Source organism: Miniopterus schreibersii, assembly GCF_964146895.1.
Source record: "Miniopterus schreibersii genome assembly, chromosome: 13".
In the NCBI taxonomy this organism is placed as follows: domain Eukaryota; kingdom Metazoa; phylum Chordata; class Mammalia; order Chiroptera; family Miniopteridae; genus Miniopterus; species Miniopterus schreibersii.
In genome coordinates this window covers 35192993-35216397 of record NC_138113.1, presented here as the reverse complement: position 1 = coordinate 35216397, position 23405 = coordinate 35192993, and the positions used below count along the sequence as shown (strand labels likewise).

The following is a 23405-nucleotide window of genomic DNA, read 5'->3' as shown; positions in this document are numbered from 1 at the left end:
GTAGGGATGCAAAATGATTTTTCTTTCCTTGGATAGGAAGCAACTGTCGTCAATTTCAAGGTGCAGAAATGCAGCTTGTGGGAAAGAAGGATTTTTGCCAGTGTAACTGCTTTTGTGGGCATTTCTATTCAGGTTTATTGGTAAATACAGTTACTTCCAAGTACAGGTGCGCACGCAGAAAGGGTTAAGGTCTGAAAAATGATTACTGGACAGTAGGCAAGACACTGATAAAAGCCATAGTTCCTGGGAATGAGCAGCGAGAAGATCTCATAGCGAGCGCTCCCCAGCATTGCCCCCAGGCAGTAGGTGAGCGAGGTGGGCAGAGAATGGGAGAGTGGGGCGGCGGGGGGGCTGGAGGAAGCCAAGGCACACATGTGCATTTAAAAAGCAAAGCCCATACAGCTTCGCTCTTGCCAGGTCAAGAAGTGCCTTTTCCCAGAAACTCAATTAAAAGAATGGTACGCATTCAGGAGCTGTTTCAACCTGTCCACACCCTCCCCTGACTTCTCCAGAAAACAGGCAAGCAAGGACGCAAATGCCATTGCCAAGCCTCGGTCCCTGGCTTCCAGCTTCCCCAGATCCTAGAGCACAGCCCCACAGGACGTCACGCGGAGCTGTCTCCCAGAGTAGGCGCTGCATGGACGTGGGCAAAGTTTTGATCTGATTCACTCCAAATGTGGTGGCCCCTCGGTGTGCGGGTTGCCCGCAGGGGCTCCGGCAGCGCGAGGCGGAGGCTGAGGAGCAGCAGCGGCGGCGGCGGCGGCGGCGGTAGCAGCCGCCTGCAGGCTGAGTAAGGAGCCAGCCTCCGCCGCCGCCTCCTCCTGCCGGCGCGGTGTGGGCAACACAGCCAGTCCCTATCGCTGTCACGCCGCCAGCAGCGCCCCCCCCGCGTGCGGCCCCAGCCCTCACACTGTTATTTGCGTGACTGACCCGAGCCGGGCGGGAGGGAGGATCTGCACACGGGAGGGAGGGGAGGGCGTCGGCCCGCCTACTTCTTCCCCTCGGTCTCGCTGCGGGCATCTTCTCCTCCTCATTGGTCATACACTTGCGTCCATCACCCCCACGCGGCCCTGGGATTGGCGGAAGGCGCGCTTCTGAAGCTAGGCGAGCGGAGTGACTCCGCGGGTCTCCGGTGCCTCATCTTTCCCTCCACCCCCCACTTCAACGTCCACCCACCTCTCCCCACCCCCCACTCCACTTCCCCCGCCCCGTTCGCGGCAGTGTCCTTAGTAGACTCATAGGGCTAGGGGCGAAGCCAGCCGCCTATCGAGCCGCGCTGTCATTGGCCGGTGCTCACGCCCGTCGGAGCGGCGGGCTTCGCCATTGGGTGGGTTCGGTCCCCTCCCCGCCCCCAACGCCTCGCCCTCTCTCAGTCGCCTCCTCCCCTCCCGGCTCCGATTCGGCCCCCTTTCCCCGCCTGTCCCCGCCGCATCTCCCCTGGCCAGCTGGGCGGGGACTGCTGTACGACTCTGTAAAGTCTGTGAGTCACTGCACAACCCATCAATCCAATTAAATGTCTTGAGCGAGCTGAGCAGGCGGTGCTGCCGCCACCGCCGCTCGCCCCGCCGCGGCCACCCCTGCTCGCAGCGCCCCTCTGATCCATGGCTGTCTGTCTGTACTTGTTACGGTGTAACCTCCTCCTCCTCCTTCTCCTCCTCCTCCTCCTCCTTCTCAGGAGCCGCTGCAACTTCCCCTCAGCCAGCCTCCTCCTCTGCTTGGGGACTGCAAAGGCATGGGATAGACCCAGAGCCACTTCTCTCTGTCTCCCCTCCAGCCCTCGCTCAGTTTCCCCCCTTTAAATTAAAGTCTGTTCCTCGCTCCTCGTCGTATTAGAGATTTATTTATCAGTCTGTTATTTCCCTGATTTTATTTTCCCTCCTGGGGCAGGGGGTCGCAGGAGCCGGGGAGTTTATTTCAGGGAGGGGGCTCTCCACCTCCCCCCGTTTCTCCTCCTCTTTCGGCCGTGACTTGGTTTCCCTGCTCCTCTGGGCTCCCACCCCTCGAACTCACCGTCCTACCCGCGAGTGACGCACCGACACCCCCCGCCCACAGCCCAGACGTCCCCTCCCTCGCTGCCACCCCGACCCGTCTCGGAGCTGGACTCGGTGGCGACTTCTTGGCGGAAGGGTGAGTACCTTGTGGGATCTTGGGGAGACAGGGGACAGTATTGTAGCCGTCCACTTTGGGGAGGGCAGGGATCACATTGTGGGAAGAAGGCTCCAGGTCCGGCGTGGATTCGAGGTGGAGACCGCCTCCCTCCTGGCTCTCTCCTCCCCCGCCCCTCGACTCCTTATTCACCAGCCCTTGCTGTATTTCTAGGTATTGCCAGACTTCCACCATCGGGGCATTATAACGCTGATAAAATGAGCGGTAATGGCATGCTTTCTGTCTCTAGGATGCTTAGTGAACTGTAATAGTCAGCAGTGTTATCTGATAGACTCTGTGACCTGCAAAAAATGGAAAATGGCTAATGGGTACATTTTCCTCCAAATCAAAGTTAAACTTTTATTTAATAAAGGCAAGACAAAAGGTATTTCTAATTTGAATGTATGGTGATAGAGCAAGGAAAGACAGGTTGCCTGGTGGTACGGCTTACTATTTTTATTTTAAAATAGTTTTATAGGTTCCCTTTTGGAAAAAAAAAAATGAATTCACTATTAAGGTAAAGGTTATGAAGTCTTTGAACCTGTTGGAGGAAAGCAAGGTAAGGTGAAAACCCAGCTTCACACTTCATCTTTAGTTCACCTCTTTCTGAGCAAGAAATTACAACACAGAATTTTTTATTTCTCAGTCATTGGGCATAGTGGGGTGTGTTAAGGATAAAAATAGATATTTTTTTCATTTGCTATTCCTCTTTTGTGTTATTGATTCCTCTTAAACAATGTCATGCTACAGAATTTTGTAAAATTTTAATTTGGTTTCTTGATCGTTGATTGCTCAGAAGTACACATACTTGCCCGTATATGCTTTATGAGAATCTTGCCTTATGCATCTTTAGTATTTAATAGGAGATAAAAGTGAAAATTATGAGCAGTAGTTACTCTGAATGGGCTTCAGAGGTCACGTTTGAAAATTCAGCCTATTTAAAATGCTATTACTTTTTGCATCAAGTTCTGGTCTAGTTGTCCACAAGATTCAAATTAGGCCAAACCAAACATGTTTTGAAATATTAAAGTGCTGTACAGGAAAGGCCTCTGAGTAGTTCATTCTCTCCTTTTCTTTCAGACTAATCAGAGTTAAGTTGTTACTAAATTTAATTTTAAAGAATAGACTGTTCCTGTACTAAAATCTGCCAATTTTTATAGAAAGATTTCTTTTGAAAGAGCAGAAATGTGCCTATGATCAACCCAAAGTAGTAAAGTTGACTCAAATGTAAATGCTATCGTAAAGAAATGCTTGTCATAAGCCCCCAAATCTTGCAGTGTGTTTCAGGAAGACATACAAAGCTATTTTGAATTGTTTAATAAATTTTATCCTGTGGCCTTCTTCATGAGTGTTAGACTGAATCATTGAGAGGCCTCATAGCAGAGGAGCCAGGCTGCCTGAGTTTGAATCTTGCTGCCATCCTTAGATGGCTGCTTGACCTTGGGCAAGTTTCAAACCTGGCTCTGCTGGTTTTCTCCTGTTAATTGGAAGGATGACTTTTCCTTAAAGGGCTGCTGTAAGGGTAAATAAGAATGCACATCACAGAGCACTTGGTGTTAGCCGTTCCATCATCATCACCACCCTTAGAGAGGATGTCTAATGTAGTGGTTAAGAGTGGGGCCTCTAGAATTAGATTCTGTAGGTTCAAGTCCCAGCATTTTCTCTTGCTGTCTATACCATAGTCAAGTTAATCTCAGATTACCTATCTGTAAAATGGGGATAATAGAAGCATTTACTTCATAGGGTTATTGTGAAGTCAGAATGGGTTAATATATGCAAAGATCTTTTAAAAAAATATTTTTATTGATTGATTTCTTTTAGAGAGAGAGGAAAGGAGAAAGATTTTGTTGTTCCACTTATTTATGCATTCATTGGTTGATTCTTTTTTTTTTTAAATATGTTTTTATTGATTTTTTTTTTTTAGAGAGAGGGAAAGGGAGAGGGATAGATAGAAACATCTATGAGAGAGAAACATCAATTGGCTGCCCCTGCACACTTTCTACAGGGATCAAGCGCACAACCCAGGCATGTACCCTGACAGGGAATCGAACTGGTGATCTCTTGGTTCATGGGTCCATGCTCAACTGCCGAGCCAATCCTGCTGGGCAGTTGATTCTTTTTTTAAAAAATGTTTTATTAAATTTATTGAGGTGACATTGGTTAATAGGATCATAGAGGTTTCAAGTGTGTATTTTTATGATACAAGATCTATACATTTACACTGTGTGCTCACCACCCAAAGTCAAACCATCTTCTGTCACCATATATTAGGCCTCCTCCGCTTGTATGTGCCCTGAGCCAGGATGGAACCTGCAACCTTGGTGTATATGGATGATGCTCTAACCAACCAAAACTACCCGACCAGGGCCATGCAGAGATCTTGACTAATGTTTGGTATATCTTTGCTAAAATCTTGACTAGCATTTGATTCATCTTTTCAAGTTTGAGTTCCTATTATGCGCCTTGTATGTCTTGAAGCATGAGTACATTTTTTGTAAAGATAAAGAATTATTGCTGTCAAAAGAAGCAGAATCCTTATCAATATGCATGATGTTCTCTGAGATTTCTACTTTTAAACTAGTGTTTATATAAGTCTTTAGGAAATTTAGTTATTTGATGAGCTGAGTGGATCGCTCTTTCATTTGAACTTGCTTCAGAGGATATGCATTCCTCTGTGATAATGATACCTATCACACATTTGCTGTTACCTGTGACTTTTCTCCTCTACTAAGCAGAAAGCTCTTTGAGGGTAAGAGTAGTGTTTCATTCATAATTTAATCTCCAGTAGCTAACAGAGTGCCTGGTACATAAAGAAACTTAATGAATGCTGTGGAATGAATTAAATAATGTTATTCTGAAGTTGTTTATGAATAGGTGAATGACATTATAAGTGATATTGTGGATAATGCTTTTTTTTTTGTATCGTTGAGTTGAATTTTTATGCTCTCAATTATTTTTGTAAATAGAGGACAAATGAGGGGAATTACAGTATAACTTATATTTTCTTAAGAAACTATTTTTCATTTTGAAGATTAAACTTAAAATAGTCTGAAAAGTACATATCAGATATCTCCCTTTGACATCTGACATGTCCATTTTTTGTTGTAAGATTTTCTGACTCCCCAACTTTCCGTCTCTAAGTTGGATGTTATAATTAATACGAATTATACAAATTAAATTTTTGAATGTCCCAAATGATGCTGTGATGTTATTACCGGCTCAAAATTAATAATAATAAAGAGAATATATCAAACTAGCACCATGAAAATAAAATAGCATTAAGAACCAAAGCTTTATTTCTCTTTTCTTTCAAGAATGCAACTCTTTCTCTTGAGTAATCTTAATAAATAATTAACTTTGGAAATAGCTGTAGTAAATAGTGTAATAGGAATAATAAAGGAGGTATATATAATTAGTAAATAAAACCCTTTAAACTTCACCATACATTTATAGGCATTACACAATTAGGGAATACATATATTTAAATAAATCAAATTGATGAGGCCTACTACCTGCTTCATTTATAGAATCACTGTTTTTACTTGTCGATAAAATCCAGTTTAATTATCATGCCCCCTGAAATTATAAAATGCAAGAATATCTTTTATGAAAGAGATATCCTCAGTAACTAAATCTGAATACTAATAGACTCAGAAGCATTATAGTGTTCCATAACATCGATATTTCTCTCTCTCTGTCTTTCTCTCCCTTTTCCACTCTCTCTGAAAAGCAATGGAAAAAATATCCTCGGGCGAGGATTAGAAAAAAAATTTTTTTTATTGATTTCAGAGAGAGGAAAGGAGAAGGAGAGAGAGAGAAACATCAATGATGAGAGAGAATTATCCATTGGCTGCCTCCTGCATGCCCCCTATTGGGGTTGGAGCCTGCAACGAACCTGGGCAAGTGCCCCAACCGGGAATTCAACTGCGACCTCCTGGTTCATGGGTTGAGGCTCAACTACTGGGCAACACCAGCTGGGCTCTTCATATACTTTTTTAAAAATATATCTTTATTGATTTCAGAGAGAGGAAAGGAAAGGGATAGAGAGAGAGAAACATCAATGATGAGAGAGTCATTGATCGGCTGCCTACCCCGCAGCCGGAGCATGTGCCCTGACTGGGAATCGAACCCCGATCGCCCGGATCCTAGGTCGATGCTCAACCGCTGAGCCATGCCCGGCCGGGCTCTTCATATACTTTTAAAGCAGCCAATTTAAAAATGAAATTTTAAAAAATTAATTTATAGGCACTTAGAAACTGCACATAAGTGTCTGATTTGCAATATGGAAGGTCACTTATTTTTCATTGACACATTTTAGTATAATATTGTTTCTGTAGCTCATCTCTCTTATCTCTTCATTTAACATTTTTGTGAAGACATTTCAGTACTGGTATTTTACAGTCATACATAATGTCTCCAGCTTTTAAAAAAGCAGTGTTTCTGATGAAGAATTGTTTGGGCAAAAGAGAAGAGCAAGGTAAATAAAAACTTTAGGGCTTGTGATTTTTGTCCCGCCTTCTAACATTAGGAAAATGAATAACTGTATACTAAGATTTCACTTAATGTCATCGATAGGTTCTGTGACTTTAAGTGAAACACCTAAACTGAAACCAGTTTCACCACAGGCTAGTTGATATAAACAATAGTTAATTTCCTACGTTAATGGTGAACCGACAATCAATGAAACTACCTTGTTTGAGGACCTGCAATACTCCGTCAGCAATCAAAAATAGTGGAAAATAATATATGCATTATCTATTGACATACACTTAGAATTAAGGCCCGTGGAGTTCTAGACTGAGCAGTGTTACTCATGGGCACGTGACCTTGAGCTTTACACTTAACCTCCACTGCTCTCAGTTCTTACCCTTTCGGTGGGAAGAGGGAAGGCGGTTACCCTGCCCTCATTCCCAGAGGAGAGTTGGAGGGGTAATTTGTATGTACTTTTTGAAAGCATTGCAGGACAAAACGCAAGCAAATACGAAGTAAACACTAGCATTTAGAAATGGATATTTGTTTATTATTATCTAAAAATTGTGACCTTTTAGATCTTTTGTCCGAAGGGCGTTTTTTTCTTTTAACTTTATATTTGAAGAGACTTTTTTATCAATATGTTCACAAGAATGTATAAGGTACCTTTTGAAGAGGCAAGGAACTTTGGTTTAACTGAATGGGATTTTAAACGTTAACACTTGAGTTTTCGTACATCTTGGGTTGTAGCAGAGGTTGGTGTTGTAAGAACAAAGTTTATGTATCCAAGAGATAGTACATGTTTTTAAGTTAAAGCTTGTAAAGCTTGCTTGCCCATTGCGGGGGATGGTGGTGGTGGTGGAAATGTTAGATATATCAGACTCCATTAGAAGTATATTCAAAGAAAAAATTTATTATTTATTTACTTTTAAATTTCAAAATGATTATTTAGCTATAGGACCTCTCCTTATACTCACTTTTTTGTACCTTGAATGCAGTGAAATGTGCACATTTCAGAATATAGTGGCTTGGAGGATTTCATTTATTCCAGCTAAATTTTTATTTGAGAAGGCGAATGAAGACACGTCTGGAAAGGCTGTGTATTAAGAAACTAGTCTTTCTTCTCTTGTCCCTAAAAGTGAGTGAGCAGTCTTTAAAAATCAAAAGCCCAGAGTTAGCACATTATGTAAGCTTTTTTAAATTCAGCTTTACCTCTTTCTGGTTATTGGCAGAAGAGTTGTCACGACCTCATTGACGTTACTCACTTTTTTTAAGTGGAAGTGCAGTTCTCGTGTACTTAGCGTCAGACCTATCCAGACAAGTGGACATACAAAGAAATATTTATTTCAACTAAATATTGAGTCTAAAGAACACTTATCCTCTAATATGAAGTTGCTAAGCAAAAAGCAACTTTAAAAAATATAGTGTCCTTTTTCCTTATTGTTCAACATCCAACTGATGGATGTTGAACATTAGAACATTAGAATGTTGAACTTAGAATGATAGACTTTTCCTCCACTTCTGACTTTAAAGTCCACATTGATGTGTATGTTTTGTGCGGTGGTGTGTATTACTCTTTAGTATATTGAATGTTTACTTTTACCATAGTAAATAAAATGACCCAAGCAGCTCACTTTTAATTTTTTCCTGTTTTTTCACAGCCCTCTTTCCTTTGTTCTACCATTGTTTTTCAGTTTTCTTAGTATTTCCACATGAGTTTGTGATTTTGTTTTTTAAGCAGCATCTTTCTCATTTTGCTCTATCTTCTCTTCGCATTGGTGGTCTTTTTCCTTGATCACAGCAGGCTTTTTTCTTTAGCTGTCCTTTGCCTCTGCCTCCGTGTAAGCTATGAAGTGAGTAGTTTTCACTTATTTTAGTCCGCTTTTATGAGCCAGGCCCTTCTGTATAGGAAAGTTGCTCTACTTATCTCAAAAGATGAGCTCTCACCACCTAATCTACGCTGAACTTAAGAGGGGCCATTTTGTAACCCTAAAACCAAGTTTTAGCTTAAGTGAGTTGGGGAAAGGGAAAATGTGACATGTTTATTATTTACCGCTTTTCTATGAACCTCTTTTATGGGGGGATAACCGCCGATTGTTTTTGTCCATGTTGCCCTGAACCGTCTCCTCCGTCCCAGCTTTGTTTTGGTCCACACGCGGGGCCCTGCTGTTTCAGCAGTGACCTCGCCACCTGACCGCGGGGCCTGAGCACCTCGCCTTGGACGTGAGGAGCTGCTCCTTTGTTTTGTTTAGAGCTCCTTCCATCCAGACTGAACATCAGCCCAAGTCCACTGTGAGGTTTTCCAGGGTTCACCATTGTTCGGTGATTAATGGTTCCTGGTGAAGTAACCATCAGCTTTATTGTCTTCCGTGGCTGCAGCTCCAATGAAATGTATCCGTTTGAGTTAACTTTTGTTTTGATTTTAAGCGGTCTTTTCACCCAGGAAATCAAAGGGTATGAAAATGAATATGTATTAGTAAACAAAAAAGGTTTACATAAAAATCCTTTGAGTAAAAAGTTTTCCAAAGTCCATTGATTTGGAGAGAATGTTTTATAGTTTCTCAAAATACCTGACATTATTCAGACATCAGTAGTAGAAAACTTTTCAGTTTGATTAAACAAAATGAATCTTCCTTTTGACTTAGAAAACAGTCCATTGTTACTTTTTTATTTAAACAATTCAAGTATAGGATTAGATAAACTGCATTTTGCAATTGATTAAACAAGAGATTTTCCAAAAATTGTACTTTATAAAATCTGTGCCTCATGGAAGAAGCTTGCTTTTTTGGGTTTTTTTTTTTGCATACATATGTCCCATTCTTGACTTCCATTTATTTATTCATTCTTTCAGTTCGTTCAACAGATATTTATTGAGCACTTACTATGTGCCAGTTACTCTTACTAGGTACATACATTACAGCAGTGAAGAAAAGAGACAACTATTCCTTTCCTTGTAGAAATTACATTCAAACAATTTGGTGTGTACAGAGCTTATTTTATCTACTATTTGGATAAGTCATAACTAAACATTGTATAATAATAATCTGGAAAACCATAGGATTTCTTTGTGTGGATTTTATGCCCTTTGACTTGGTATAAAAGAATCTTGAATCTTGAAACAAAACTCCATTTGAATGGACGATTTTCACTTGAGTTTGAGTTGAAATGTTAAAAACTGATCATGTGACTGGTTGTTTCCAGCAGAAATCTGAAATCATCCTCATTTGTGAACCCTGGGAAACCTAACAGTGGGCATGGTCTGAAATTTTTCCTAGGTTGTCTTTATACTTTTAAGTTGTTTTCTCCCTTTGCTTTGTTTTCTCTGTAATAGAGCCTGAAAAAAAAAGTGTAACACTGAAAATTGCACAATGGAAATGTAGTCATCTTGGCTATATTGCACAATTAACAAGAAAATCTTAAATTTGTTTTGTCTACTGTACAGGAAGAATTAATCTTTTGTTTCTGTGATTGTAAAACTATGTAATTTCCTAAACAAACAAATAAAACTCCTGGTGTACATTTCTACCTAAAATATTAAAGTGGGTAAATCTAAGTATTTTTGTAGTAAAATAGCATTAATATGATAAAATAAAATATAATGATTTTCATTTTATTTTTATTCATAAAAATTTATTTAATACATGTCCCAAGTGCTTAGGGTGTCACAGACTAATAAGACATGGCACCTGTCCATAATGGTGTTCACAGTCCATTTGGGGAGACAAAATATCTCCATGTGAAAATGAAATGTCTTGTATTAAGCAATATGGGATTTAGTGTGATGGGAAGTGTGGTGTAGGCCATTATAGTAAACTTAGTCCTGGATCAAATGGGCTTGCCTTCTGGAGACCCTGAGTGGCCTTCCTGTGAATCCAGCCTGCCTTTTAAGTTAGGGCAGAGATGGTTCGCAGGTATTTCTTATGCCTCAGGTACCGCAGGGAAGCTACTAGACTGCTCAGCAAGGAAGGGATGGGGACGGGAATGGAGCACACATCCTAGCCATTTATTACATTCCCTAGCTAGCTGCCTGGTGGGAAGCAGAGAGTCTGCACCTGAGAGTACAACATACAGACATACCATGGACTGGGGCAGCTTCTGAGGACAAAAGTTACTCCATAGCTTTGGGGAGCCTGGTGCATCGGGGAGGGCCCTGTAGACAGAGGGAGTTCACTGAAAAATGGAAGAAGCGCTGAAAGGGGAGGAAAGAAGTGGAGATGGAGGCTTTGACAGTCACTAAAGACACTCTTTTTCTTCAGTTTTGCCTAGAGGAGCCCTGCCTGCTTGTGAAATGGGAGTGCCAAAGGCTTAATATTCCAGATTTAGGAAGTCTGTATATATCGTTGTAATATATAGGTGTAATCTTTCTAAATTGTTTTGCTTTGGAATAGCCAAGCTCCTGATGTGAGTGTTTAAAAGTTCTCAAACATTAGGTTGTGTGACTATGGCTTTTGTTTTTATTTGCCTGGATGTTTGAAAATATTAAGAATCCCTTTGTTTTTAAAGTACCTTTGTTTGTTTATTTGGACCTAAATCTAAGATAAAATAACACGACATATGCTTGTCTCTTAAATTTCAATTAGGGGAAAAAAATCCAAAGCCTCAATGTTTGTTTTATCTGTTGATGAAAGTATTTGGACACTTCTGTGGAGAATTTTTTGGTTTTTTCTTTTTTTTTTTTTTAAGTAACAATTTCTATTAATTTTTTTCCCCTTGAAAACTATATCTATGCTATGACACGTCAGTTTGATTCAAAAGGCGACCCAGAAACCCTGCTGGCTGGGTGGCTCAGTTGGCTGGAGCATTGTTCCATGCACCAAAAAGTTGCTGGTTTGATTCCTAGTCAGGGCACATACCTAGGTTGTGGGTTCAATCACTGGTCGGGGTGCTTATGGGAGGCAACCGTTGAATGTTTCTCTCTCACATCGATGTTTCTCTCTCTCTCATTCCCCCTTCCTCTCTCTCTCTAGTCAATAAACATATCCTTGGGTGAGGATTTAAAAAAAAAAGCCACTTAGGATAGTTATATTCATTACCTTGATTGCTGTGATGGTTTCAAAGGTGTATACCTATGTCAAAACTTAACAAATTATGCATTTATTGTATATCAATAAAACTTTTTTTTAAAGCCACATAGGTTGTAGGTATATTTTTAAGACAAAATCTCTCTTATAAGAATTATATTTTTAAAGTTTACCATTTATTCTTTATTTCTCTATTTCATTTCATCTACCATGTATTCACCTCTATCCCATACCCCAGACACACATATTTTAAGAAATACAAATAGAACCGAGGAGGCCCGTGTGCGAGCTGAAATTTAGATATAGGACCTTAGAGAGCTTTTTTCCATATGTACGACTCACTGGAGTATCTTTAAGTAATTTGCACGAATTTGAATCTGGAGAATTGGAGTTGTGTGTTTTTCAAGGAATCCTCCTTTCCTTATAGTTTAACAGATTGTGACTCATCTTTGGCATGGAGTAAAAAGCATGATTTAGTAAGACTTTTGTTTCTAAAAAAGAGGTTAAATGGCTTAATGCTCCTTAAATATTCCCCCCCCCTTTTTTGGGGGGCATTTTTGTAATTTATATTTTGGCATGTTGGACCATGGACTCTATGAATAGATTTGTTCAGGGAGAAACAGTCTGCTTCATTCTTCTTGCCCTCGTGGTCTTGAGCACAGCACAGGAAAAACTTAATATAGGTTTGTTAAAGCGATGGTTAATATTAATTGAATATTCCCTATGTCACCCAATGTATGTTTCAGGAAAGTTTCTTTATTGTTGGAATTAGTCCTTATGTTAAGTTTAAAACACTGGCAATTTTTCATGAATAAAAAATAGTCTATGGAAATTTTCAGGTTTGTCTTTATGGAGCTGGGACTATCAGAGTATTAATGAGTTGTGACTTTAAAATCTGAGTTCTTCTACCCTACCAGTGAGATACAGTAGAATTACCCATGCCCAGGCCACAACCCGGGGTGAGGCCCTGGCTTTAATATTTTTCAAAATGCCCAGGTCATCCTAATGAATAGCCACACCGTATTCCCCCACACCCAAATTTTCTATTGTAAAACTTCTCAAACATGTAGGAAACTTGAAAGACTAATTCAACAAACACCCATATGCCCTATACTTAGATTCTGTAGTTGTTAACCTTTGCTGTATTTAAATACTTCACTGTGCATCTCCTGAGAATGAGGACATTCTCCTCCACAACCACAATACCAGTATCCCACCTAAGAAAATTAATAATAACTTGGAATGCTTTTCAAGAGCTCAATTCCATTTATTAAATACATGTGAATTCATATTCTACTAAAAAATAAATGCATATGAAGTGAGAAGTTCTGCAGAATGTAAAATTCTGGGAATTTTTGCTAAAGTTACGTTTCTTCTCTGTGTTTGCAAGTAAGGCCCTACTTCATTTTTATGAGGTAAATGCATTTTGTCATTATGGTGAGGCAAGATCCTTTCTAGCTCTAACACTGCATGGTGGTAACATGAGAAAAGCGTTCATCAAAGTGCCTGCCACAGTGTGGTTTAGCGGAAAAAGCTCAGTTTCAAGCCAGAATGATGTTGGTTCGTGTGTTTGCTCTGCCGCTTACTGCAGGTGACCTTGGAGAAGTTACATTCCTGTATCAGTTAGGGTATTTTCAGAAACCACCGTCAAGCTTACTGGAATCATCGGGAAATTTATTATTTCACAAGTGCAGAGATAGCGCAGGCTTCAGGGTTGATCACACCTGTAGCTCAGGTTCTTAGCATCTGTCTGCTGTGCCAGACTCCTTGTTGGCTTCCAACTTCTGTTTTGGCTCCTTCCTCAAGCTGGTTCACATTCATATATTATGATATTCAGAGGAAGTCAGAAGTCTCTCCTCGGGGTGGACTGTCAGGCTTTCTGCCTGATTCAGCAGCTCAGCCCTGTCTGGGAATGGGCTTCTCTCAGAGAGTGGAAGGTGGGAATGGACATTACCACTAACAGTGTTCATTATTCCTCTCCAAGCCTCAGTTTTCTTCGCTGTAAAATGGGAACAGTGATATCTGCCTCTGTGATTATTAGCTGATAGACAATAGGTAAAGCGACAAACACAATGCTGATATTTAATAAATGCTCATTTTGATTTTTTTCTTTTCTCCTTTCCATCTTATAGAGAATTCTGTCTCCCTTTGACACTGCCACACTCGGTACTAGTAAGCATATATGTAAGTGACTCTTCCTTCGCTGTTCTTTTACCTGTCCTCTCACCTCAGTATCTAGGGCATAGCATTTTTTGTATACTTTTCAATTGGTCAGATACCCTCCATTAACCTATCTTGGCCTATCTTATTTTTTATTATGTATTTCAGCTTCACTTTATATTATTCCAAAGCCACCAAAAGAAAACTGTCAACACTGTGCACATAGCTATCACTCTCTAGATCAAATGTGAACGAAACTCTTTAACTATCTTTAAAAACAAGAGATGAAATAAATTTTCTTCTTTTATTAAAATAAATTTGCACCATGACCTGTGAAAAAGTCTGCAAAATAAAATGGTGTATTTGAAATATAGTATCTTAGTGGTCTCAGGATGCACCCGGTTTTTGATACTTTGGGAAAATCGGGGCTTATCATGGTAGTTTAGCTGCTCTGGTTTCTCCAGAACTTACTTTCTGAAAAGAATTGTGTCTAATTTACCAGTGAGTCTTTTTTTCTTTCTTTCTCCCGGATTGTTTGGTCTTGAACCCTCTCTCACCCGCCATGAGAAAGTCATCCTCCAAAGACATGTTTTTCAGTACATGTGAACACTCCAGGGTCTTTGTTCAGGCATGCCCTTTTCAAAATACGTAGAGGATTGTCATTTTCCCCCCTGTGGGATTTCTAAGGCACTCCTGAAACACCTGCAAAATTGTCACAATCACATGGGGAGATCTTCACATTTAAAAAAAATTTTTTTTTTTTTTTTACTGAAACAACAGTATCACTCTTGAAGAAGAGCAGTCTATCCTTCTTGACCCTGTAAACAGAATATTTAATTCCTGCTAACCTCTATTGCAAGAGAAAAGAAGGGTGAAAAGTCTGGCGACTCTGTTGACTTGGAAGATGCTGAACCTCGGCTTGTCCCTTTTCAGTTACAGTTCTTTTACTTTGTCTCTAATTTTTGTATTTAGTGTTGACAAGGTACCTATTGATTTATTAAGCTCCATGAATATTGAAAATACATAGATTTTGAATGGTTCCATCCATAATTCATGCTTCTGCTGCATGAATCATTTCAGCCAGAGGGATACTTTTTAAAAGAACTATTTAACTGTGTGTTAATGTGTCTTATACGTCTCAAACGAAGGTTCTTCAAACGTTAAATTATAAAGCAGCACAATGAAAGCAGAACTCTGAAATAAATAGTAATTTTATTAAAGAAGCCAGAGGAGGGACACTGGGGCTATAATTTCTGTTAAAAATGCTAGAGTTTTGAAAAAAAAAAAAAGTTTGCAATTTGTGTTGTTTCCCTGAAGTGCTATTGGTTACTTTAAAAAAAATGGCAACATATGATTTGGGCAAATTTTTAATTTTAGAATCTTTCAGAAAAGTTTTGTGGACAAACTTCCCTTTGCTCTGTAACAAATGCTTTTACTGTTTAGCTAAGGTTTGCTACCAGTGGCTCAGAGGCTGCAATGAAAAGTGAAATGGCTGTTGTTTCCCATCTAATACCAGATTTTATTTTTATTTCCACTACCCAATGTTAAAAAAAGAAATGAAAAGAAAACAAAGATCAAGACCCAAAAGCTGAAACTAAAATTTAATTTCCTAACTAGAATAAGGCTGGCTTTGCCATGATGTGAAAAGTCATGCATAGGAAACATTTGTTCATGGCTATACAGTTGGTCATACTGATTGCTGGGATTAGCAGTTGAATCGGAAATGCATTTCTGTCCTCAGACACTCAATCAGGCAGGTAAAAAACCCATCAAGGCTAAGCAGTTGGGACTGACTCAAATTCTTTTTTACCTTTCTACCGAGAAATGTTTCGTCTGTGCTCCTTGCCCCTACTTTTTAGTCTCCTTGAGAGCAATGGAACAAAAGTCCAAGTGAATAGCTTGGAGAGCAGTGCATTATCTGCCTCTCATTACCCAGGACTTAATACTGTAATGATAGAGTAATTGCCAGAGCTTTGTCTTCTTCCTTGATTCTATCATTTCTGTGTTCTATCTTGGAGCTGCTAGTGGGCAGGAACTAAAGTTGTGTGGAGTGGATCCTAAGGGCAAACTGGTTTTGTCCCACATCACTTACTGTCTTCATTTTTCATAAGGAGTTCTTATTTTGACTGAAAATTGCAGTACAACCAATGAACAGTAATATGTTCAGAGTAGCTTTTAAAGAATTATTTGGAAAAGTGATTTTACTTGGAGAATGATTTTGGTTGTTTCTGAAAGACCCAAATACCATGGGGAAGTTTTAGAGCCAAGAGCCCCATTTTGCCATATTAAGCATTATGCCACTCAATTTGTACATCTTTAATGCTATATGACTGAGTCAAAGCATTTGGGGACACTTACTAGTGAACTTGAGTTCTGAGAAGTAATTTTTAAAAATTGCAGTTGGACAAAAACAAAGCTTCTTTTGAGGGTATTATTAGAATTGCATTATGGTGGAAAATTTTGATTGTCAGAAAAATTTGTCTATAATTAGCCATAAATTTAGTTTGCTTGTGGACCAAATCATGGACTCTGCTAGTGATGACGTTCGTTTTTTCCTGACTTAGCAACACAACCTTGTGGTACAGGGACGCTCATCTCAGCACTATTGTCAAGTTCCATTGCCACTCATGTCGCATGTTATCACTAACATAGTGACTGCTAAGTGGTAAGTGCACTAGGTTGACGGGTCATGAATTTTTGGCTTTGTTTTTTGTAGTAGTTATGCATTGTAAGAACAATGTGATGAAAATGGAAACATTTTCTATTTGGGCTAATTTAGGATCACTGAATAGAGACATAAAAGCATTTGACTAGTATTTATTTATTTTGCTTTTCCATGATGACTGGACAGGGAGATGGGTAAAGAATCTACGTTGGGAGGGGGGAGAAAGAACAGGTGCTTATTGCCACCACTTCTTGTTCATTTGTGTAATCTACCAAGCACTTCACATGTTCTCTGGTGTGAGTGTGTGGTGACTTAGGTCTTACTTCTTTTGGAGAAACTGACTCTTATTTTTGAATAATTATATGAATAAGAAAGTTTTTTTACATAAAATTTTAATTTCCTAAAATAAAGTGGAGGCCTTTTTTTGGGTTCTTATTTCATCGTATATTAGCCATTTGTATGCTTAAAGGCATTGCTGGTATGAGAATTACTCTTTTGAAAGCTATTAAGTTGTTTTTCGGTCCAAGTTGTTAACATTCCAGCTAATGGTGTCCCTACTTCTTACCTTAGAAATACAAAGTGAGAAGCACTTTGGAATGTGTATCTTTTAACTTTTGAATACTGGATGCAGGTATTAGTGCAAACGCAACACACCATTACGTGATGAGAAGACAAAGAAAGACATGTTTATGAGTAGGAAGAAGTTCTTTGCAAAAAGAAGTTTTGTCCTGTTAGTCAGTTACGGAACTGAGTTTTCTTTTATTAAGTATGTCTTTGAAGTTGAGATGATTCAGTATTCACCTATGAGCATTAGTGTCGTGAGTCCTTGGAGCCCTTTGTGCTCCGAGGGAGGCCGTGTGTGAAGTAAACGCGGGGCATACCACAGAGCAGATGATGTTTCGGTATGTTGGAGTGCGGCAGTTAAGCCATGATGTGTTAAGTGGAAATTCAGGCACTTGGTCAATCCAGTTATGAATTTCTGTTCTTCACTCGCCCTCATTTTCATGGTGTGCATTTGTAGTTGCTTTACAGTGATCCTGTCAGTTTGACAGCCAGGAAAGTAACAAAAATAAAGTCCAAGTAGTTGATTTTAGAATTTTAAGTAAGTTTGTTAGGGGAGCATATTAAGTATAAGGGTGACCATCATTTGGTTTTTCTTACTATTTCTCTTGATGATTGCCATGATTGACAAGTTGACTGCTTTACTTTATGTAAATTTTCATTTCCTTTAAATTAAAAATAAAGTTTATGGACTTTGAATTTTATTTATTGATTGATTTTGAGAGAGAGAGAGAAACATCAGTTCGTTGTCGTACTTACTTGTGCACTCACTGGTTGATTCGTGTATGTGCCCTGACTGAGGACCAAATCCTCAGCCTTGGCGTATTGGGACAACGTTCTAACCCACTGAGCTACCAGGGCCAAGTTCATAAGCTTTGTGCTGACTCAGGATATGTGAGATTTTGCTCTAATCATTGCTGTCTTTAGTCAGTTAAATTCCTGCACTTTTAACACATCCCTGACTATGAGATTATGAGCGTTAGCATTATTTTGCATCATCAGTGACTTCTGTGTGCAGGTGTCCTTCGGTACATGAAGGGATGAAGCTGGCAACAGCCATTTTCAAGTATAATCTAGAATTACTTCCTTATTTTTCTACAAGGTTTTCTGGTGTCCATTTTTAGTATTCATGTGAAGGAGGAGCCCAGGTATGGCCCTTCCGGTTTCTTGATGTGTTTAAGAAGATGTGGCCTGTCCTGGCCCATGTGGTTCAGCGGTTAGAGCATCGGCCCATGGACCAAAGGGTCAAGGGTTTGATTCCTCGTCAAGGGCACATACCTGGGTTGCAGGTTGGCTCCCCCAACCAGCCCGGGCATGTACAGGAGGCAACCAATTGATGTGTTTCTCTCACATCAAAGTTTTTCTCTCTCTCTCTCTCCCTCTCCCCGCTCCCCCGCTCCCTCTACCTCCATCCCCTTTCCTCCTTCCAGTCTCTCTGAAAATCAATGGAAAACATATCCTCGGGTGGGGATTAACAACAACAAATAATAATAATAAAATACTAAGAAGAAGATATGGCCAATGTTACTTGCTGGAACTGGCCCTGGAAAAGTTGAACTGGTGCCATATTTTTCATGCTACTTTTATGTCTCACTATAAAATGAAGGAAGTGTTAATAACACTTCCTACTTATTTAGCACATTTTCCTCCCCAGCTCTCAAAGAGTTGGCCAATATCGGGCTGGATTCCTAGCCCATATTTCTATTATTTTCTAATGCCTGTAGTGTAATGTAATGTTGCATAAAGATTCTTCACTAATTATCTTTTTTTCTTATGTTCTCCTAAAAATGGAAAAATAATATTTGCTATCAACACCCCCATTTCTCAGATACTAAGCATAAGGCACATCTTGACTAAGCATTTGACCTAGGATTGTGCTGTAATCAGCCACAGAGCCAAACACAGAACACGGGATTCTTCCTCAACTTCATTTTATTACTGAGCCATAGTTTCTCCCTTTTCAGATATACTTATGACAGGACCAAAGAAAATACATTTCCAGGTACCAAAAATATTTCCCATGTCTCTTCTTCAGTGTTCCAGTGCTAGGATTTACACTAGATTTATTGTCTGAAGTAAAGTTTCAGTGCCAGTTATAAACATGATCTGTTCCCATATTATTCCTGATTTGACTGCTCTCCCAGAAGGTGATGGATAGTTTGAAGAAAAAGTATAATGAATGCAGCCCCTATTTTCTTTTTGCCCTTCTAAATTTGATTTAATATAAGATTGCTTTCTGCCAGGAAATTTCATGAATGGGCAAATGTTAATAAACCAGGCTTTTTTTTCTTCTTCTTTATAGTCATAAACTTAGCAAAATATCTCCCCAAAGTGGATTCAGTTAGAGTATGTTAATACTTGAGTGAGTACTTCCTGAACTTATAGGAGGAAGCAACTCCAACCACCCCGAAAATGAAGCCGTTCCTGTGAAACTCGGCTACTGCAGCCTGAATCTATTTTCTGCTTTGAAACACATCTTCCCTAATTCTTTTTGTTAGTGAATGTTTGTAAAACGTAAGGAAGAGTCTGTAAAAATGAGAAGAACTGACCGTTCTGCTTTAGAAATGCTTTCAGAAGCTCAAACTGAGGGTGAAGTTTCTGAGCGGCAGTTTTTTTACTTTTTCCTTCAGAGTGACAAAAGTGAAAGTTGCATTTTGATCAATTTTCATTAGTCGCCTTCGTGCAAACGTAAGCCCCGGAGCGTGGGCTGGTGCGTGTGCACGGAGCAGTTTCGTTGTCTGGGTGCCCCTGCGCGTGAACAGTTGCGTGTCCGCACACGCCGCACAGAAAGAGCCCGTTCTTGCTCGCACGCAGCCCCAGGAGGCTGGCCACTGCGGTCTTCTGCTCGGTGGAAGCTGGCAGCCTTTCTTCTTCTGTAAACAACAGCCTGACGTCACCACGCGGCAGATAGCAGACCCACTTTAGAGATTCTTGCCGAGCTGCTGAAGGCCTGTCATTGGCTTTAATCATGGTCAGTCGCACTCGAGTAAATGCAGCGCAGAGAAATCTGTTCATGTCAGGAATACTGGGGCGGCCCTTTTAAGATGTGTGTGAAGTACCTATCCTTGAATTTTCACACATAATCCTGGCAAGAATGGTAGCTCTTCCTAATAGAAATGAGTATTAGAAAGTTACCAAGTGGAGGAATGACTGAAATTCAGGCCTTCTAAACCCTGTTTTGTCCCTCTTTTCATTATATTAAATAACTTTTTCAGTCATTGTTAATTGACCCATTCTGTTACTTCCTCTGCCACCTAAATTGTGTGGGACGATGATTTATGAATTTCTTTTCCAGTCAAGACGTCTGTATGTTAAAATCAGATCCAGTCTTGCCGCGTTCGGGAACTGCTAGACAATAAGGTCACCCACTCCCTTGTCTCAGAGAGAACCTTTTGAAAAATCTAGCCTAAGTCTACACTCACAAGCTCAATGGGAAAGATTTATTAACAAGGTGATCCTGTTCTTCATTTAGCCTCTGAAAGCTACATAAAACTGAGAGGCTGAATGATCGTAATTCTTTTGTGTTGTTAAATGGAAGAGAAAAAACCAACGTGAAAGAAAGGATGTTCTATTAGTTAGAAATTGGAATTTTACTGGGAATTGAGGGGGAGTTGAGCCACTGGTTAAAATATAACTTGTTATATAAAATAGTTGTCTTTGTCACTTGCCTACTTCTAGCTTATTTTCAGGCAGTTATAAACAGTGGAAAAGCAAAATCACTTTCCATCACTTACAGTTGCATATATGTGTGACCATCCACAGTAAGTTACTCACACCTTAACTTTCTGCTCACCGCCCTGCTTGAGCTAGCCCCCCTGATTTTGAGGTGTATGTTTAGGGAATGCAAATTAATGCTGATGTTAGCTTATCCCTGATGGAAAATGTATTAAAACCCTAAATATTAAAAAGGGCAAATATAATAAACTGCTTCCTTAAACTGCACTTTGGCACATAGTGGGCATTAAAAAATAAATGAAGCTGTGATCATCAGAAGTTAGCTATATTAGCAGCCTCGACAAGTGAGCGTCAAACAGTAGTTGACTAAACTATACCCAAGGAAAATAGTCATTCGGGGTGAAAGAAATGGATTCTACTGTGTAACTTCAAATGAACCAAAAGAGCTAGCTGTTTCTTTTGTATTTTATTTCATTAATTGGAATAAAATGCCTTTGCCTTTAAAAGACGATACTTCTGGTTTTTAAAATTACAACAGGAATAGAGGTGAAGTACATGAAATCTGCTTTAACAAAGGAAACGAGCCCCGACCTTCCGACCGCCCCGCGCTTCTTTCCATGAGTGGCAGAGTAAGGAGTCGCTGGCTTTGTTGTGCAGGGAGGTCTCTAAGTCCCGGCCTGCAGCCTCCGCAGTGAGTGAGTGGCCTGTGCAGGCGCTGGCCCATGGGGGCTTCCCCGGCACTGCCCTCGGGGGAAGCCCGCACCCACATCTTACAGGAATGGCCACAGGGGTCTGCCCAACCCTACTTTAAGTTAAAAAACACCTGAGGCCTAAAGTGTCCCAGTTTGTCATTTAACAGCGGTGGGATTTCTCATCATTGCGAGAGGCTCTAATTCTCATTGTAAACAAACAGTAGTGAGGGCAGAGGACAGATGGTAGATGACTGAGGTCCGTTGTGGAGCAGTGGGAGAGCCAAGTGGGCTTAGAGTTCAACTGAAGCATCGTGCTGTCCCACAGTGGGTATATGAGTGGGAAACAACGTAGAATTTTCATTTTCGCCCTTCATTCAAGCATCCCATTTTAATCTTAATTCTGCAGTTTGTTGACCAACGCCATTTGGGCCGACGTGTTGCAGGCAGCCGTACCTCCTGGGCTTGTGTGGTTGGTGCTTGTGTACAGGCATTCTCATGACCATTATTTTAATGCTGCAGCTGCGGCCACCTGGGAGGCATTGCCCTTCCCCTTTATAAATGAGGAAACAGAACTCTGAGAGTTTATGACTTATGGAGGGGCACACAGCTAGTGAGCAGGAGAGCCGTGACTGGAATCCTTGTCTTTGGGCTTCTGCTCCACTTTTCCCTTCACTGAGCCAGGAGCAAGCTCTTTGGTAACATCCCGCTTTACGATCTTCCGTGTCTCTCACTTGCACATCTGCACAGAAAACCACAGCCAGCGAAGCCAGCTTAGTGACCGGTCATGTTGCTCATAGAAAGAACATACATATCATCAAAAGGCAACTTCTTGATTGACTTTGACGTTAATAAACCAATAAGAAGTAGGAGCCTTGTTATTTCTTACTTTGATTCAGAATGGCAGGGCACAATGAACCTTAAGGATCATTCCGTTTTAATATGCAGTGGTGTGTTGTTGTTTTTTAAATCTAGAGTAAAGCCCTTCATAAGGAAAGTGAAACTCTAGTCAGTGAAGAGACTAAGGCCCATTTCCCCAGACCCAGACCAGTGTGCTCTTTCTTTTAAAAAGGACACCTCCTTAAACAGAGGTTATGGTTCTCATCCTAGGAGCCTTTCCTGAGCATCTACTGTTTGCAAAGCCCTGTGCTGGAACCGGCCCTGCAGGAGTTTAGGATCTAGTAGGGGAGACTTAATCCAGGGTAAAATGTACCCAGTGCTAAGTGATCAGCCATTTAAAAGACTCAGAATGTCACAGATAGATTCATGGATAGCCCAGATTTGGTCTCAGTCTTCTGGAAGCATTTATGAAGAAGCTCTTTTTCATATGACCTATTTGTATGAAAAATGACAACTGTGGTCACTTTGGAACCTTCCAGAATGATGCTGCTTGTCCCTGAGAAGCTGAAGTATAAAGGTCAAAAGCAAATCCAATTGTGATCGTTAGCACCAGATTTCTCTTTAGGCATTGTCCCTAGTGTTTTTTGTTGTGTTGTGTGGGTTTTTATGTTAATCCTCACCCGAGGATATTGTTTCCATTGATTTTTAGAGAGTGGAAGGGGGAGAGAAAGAAAGTAAGAAAGAGACAGAGAGAGAGAGACATCGATGTGAGAGAGAGACATTTACTGACTGCCGCCTGCACGCTCCCCAACCAGGGCTGGGGATTGAACCTGCACCCAGAGACGTGTCCTTGACTGGGAATCAAACCCACAACCCTTTGGTGCGAGGGCTGATGCTCTAACCACTGAGCAACACCAGCCAGGGCTACCCCTAGACGTTTTGATTGAGAAAAATCTTATGTTACTTATGCCTTGTTATAAAAGCTCTGCTAATAACGTTTAACTCTTTGACATATATTTTCGGAGAGCTGATGGGTGAGCAAGTCACAGCTGAGAACCTGGGGAGCCTTTTTGAAACCCCTGATAAATAAGTTGGGTAGTCTCCACGTCCAGCTGAATTGATAGGGAATGCAGAATTGATCAGAATAATTATAAGTTCCATTCTATAAAAGAGATGACT

The 23405-nt window shown here is 40.5% G+C and overlaps 1 protein-coding gene across 1 annotated transcript in view; it reads left to right on the top strand.

Moving 5' to 3' along the window:
• The first annotated feature begins 2048 nt into the window (after positions 1 to 2048).
• SERTAD2 (SERTA domain containing 2) overlaps positions 2049 to 23405 on the top strand; it is a 111914-nt gene continuing 90557 nt past the window's right edge. Inside the window, exon 1 of the mRNA XM_081156838.1 lies at positions 2049 to 2127. The gene's annotated coding sequence lies outside the window, so the exon portion shown is untranslated. The remainder of the gene's footprint in view (positions 2128 to 23405) is intronic.